Source organism: Aegilops tauschii, chromosome 7 (genome assembly GCF_002575655.3).
Source record: "Aegilops tauschii subsp. strangulata cultivar AL8/78 chromosome 7, Aet v6.0, whole genome shotgun sequence".
NCBI lineage: Eukaryota > Viridiplantae > Streptophyta > Magnoliopsida > Poales > Poaceae > Aegilops > Aegilops tauschii.
Window position 1 is genome coordinate 632,417,756 of NC_053041.3, and position 2,931 is coordinate 632,420,686.

Here is a 2,931-nt window from a genome sequence, read left to right on the forward strand (position 1 = left end):
GTTTATTGTCCATGCTAGAATTGTATTGATAGGAAACTCAGATACATGTGTGGATACATAGACAACACCATGTCCCTAGTAAGCCTCTAGTTGACTAGCTCGTTGATCAATAGATGGTTACGGTTTCCTGACCATGGACATTGGATGTCGTTGATAACGGGATCACATCATTAGGAGAATGATGTGATGGACAAGACCCAATCCTAAGCATAGCACAAAAGATCGTGTAGTTCATTTGCTAGAGCTTTTCCAATGTCAAGTATCTTTTCCTTAGACCATGAGATCGTGTAACTCCCGGATACCGTAGGAGTGCTTTGGGTGTGGCAAACGTCACAACGTAACTGGGTGACTATAAAGGTACACTACGGGTATCTCTGAAAGTGTCTGTTGGGTTGGCACGGATCGAGACTGGGATTTGTCACTCCGTATGACGGAGAGGTATCTCTGGGCCCACTCGGTAATGCATCATCATAATGAGCTCAATGTGACTAAGGAGTTAGCCACGGGATCATGCATTACGGTACGAGTAAAGTGACTTGCCGGTAACGAGATTGAACAAGGTATTGGGATACCGACGATCGAATCTCGGGCAAGTAACGTACCGATTGACAAAGGGAATTGTATACGGGATTGATTGAATCCTCGACATCGTGGTTCATCCGATGAGATCATCGTGGAACATGTGGGAGCCAACATGGGTATCCAGATCCCGCTGTTGGTTATTGACCGGAGAGGCGTCCTGGTCATGTCTGCATGTCTCCCGAACCCGTAGGGTCTACACACTTAAGGTTCGGTGACGCTAGGGTTGTAGAGATATTAGTATGCGGAAACCCGAAAGTTGTTCGGAGTCCCGGATGAGATCCCGGACGTCACGAGGAGTTCCGGAATGGTCCGGAGGTGAAGAATTATATATAGGAAGTCAAGTTTCGGCCACCGGGAAAGTTTCGGGGGTCACCGGTATTGTACCGGGACCACCGGAAGGGTCCCGGGGGTCCACCAGGTGGGGCCACCTATCCCGGAGGGCCCCATGGGCTGAAGTGGGAGGGGAACCAGCCCCTAGTGGGCTGGGGCGCCCCCCATGGGCCTCCCCCTGCGCCTAGGGTTGGAAACCCTAGGGGTGGGGGGCGCCCCACCTGACTTGGGGGGCAAGTTTCCCCCTGGCCGCCGCCCCCCTTGTAGATGGGATCCAGGGCTGCCCCCCCCCTAGGGGGCCTATATATAGTGGGGGGAGGGAGGGCAGCAGTATGACAGCCCCTGGTGCCTCCCTCTCCCCCTGCAACACCTCTCCCTCTCGCAGAAGCTTGGCGAAGCCCTGCCGAGACCCCGCTACTTCCACCACCACGCCGTCGTGCTGCTGGATCTCCATCAACCTCTCCTTCCCCCTTGCTGGATCAAGAAGGAGGAGACGTCGCTGCTCCGTACGTGTGTTGAACGCGGAGGTGCCGTCCGTTCGGCACTCGGTCATCGGTGATTTGGATCACGGCGAGTACGACTCCATCAACCCCGTTCATTGGAACGCTTCCGCTCGCGATCTACAAGGGTATGTAGATGCACTCCTTTCCCCTCGTTGCTAGTATACTCCATAGATGGATCTTGGTGATGCGTAGAAAAATTTTAAATTCTGCTACGATCCCCAACAGTGGCACCATGAGCCAGGCCTATGCGTAGTTACTATGCACGAGTAGAACACAAAGCAGTTGTGGGCGTTGATGTTGCCAATTCTTCTTGCCGTTACTAGTCTTATCTTGATTCGGCGGCATCATGGGATGAAGCGGCCCGGACCGACCTTACACGTACTCTTACGTGAGACAGGTTCCACCGACGGACATGCAATAGTTGCATAAGGTGGCTAGCGGGTGTCTGTCTCTCCCACTTTAGTCGGAACGGATTCGATGAAAAGGGTCCTTATGAAGGGTAAATAGAAATTGGCATATCACGTTGTGGCTTTTGCGTAGGTAAGAAACGTTCTTGCTAGAAACCCATAGCAGCCACGTAAAACATGCAACAACAATTAGAGGACGTCTAACTTGTTTTTGCAGGGTATGCTATGTGATGTGATATGGCCAAAAAGGATGTGATGAATGATATATGTGATGTATGAGATTGATCATGTTCTTGTAATAGGAATCACGACTTGCATGTCGATGAGAATGACAACCGGCAGGAGCCATAGGAGTTGTCTTAATTTATTGTATGACCTGCGTGTCAATGAAAATGCCATGTAATTACTTTACTTTATTGCTAACCGTTAGCCATAGTAGTAGAAGTAATAGTTGGCGAGACAACTTCATGAAGACACAATGATGGAGATCATGATGATGGAGATCATGGTGTCATGCCGGTGACGAAGGTGATCATGCCGCGCCTCAAAGATGGAGATCAAAGGCGCAAGATGATATTGGCCATATCACGTCACTTTATGATTTGCATGTGATGTTTATCATGTTTACATCTTATTTGCTTAGAACGACGGTAGCATAAATAAGATGATCCCTCACTAAAATTTCAAGAGACGTGTTCCCCCTAACTGTGCACCGTTGCGAAGGTTCGTTGTTTCGAAGCACCACGTGATGATCTGGTGTGATAGATTCTAACGTTCGAATACAACGGGTGTTGACGAGCCTAGCATGTACAGACATGGCCTCGGAACACATGCGAAACACTTAGGTTGACTTGACGAGCCTAGCATGTACAGACATGGCCTCGGAACACAAGAGATCAAAAGGTCGAACATGAGTCGTATAGTAGATACGATCAACATGGAGATGTTCACCGATGATGACTAGTCCGTCTCACGTGATGATCGGACACGGCCTAGTTTGACTCGGATCATGTATCACTTAGATGACTAGAGGGATGTCTATCTGAGTGGGAGTTCATTAATCAGATGAACTTAATTATCATGAACATAGTCAGAAGGTCTTTGCAAAT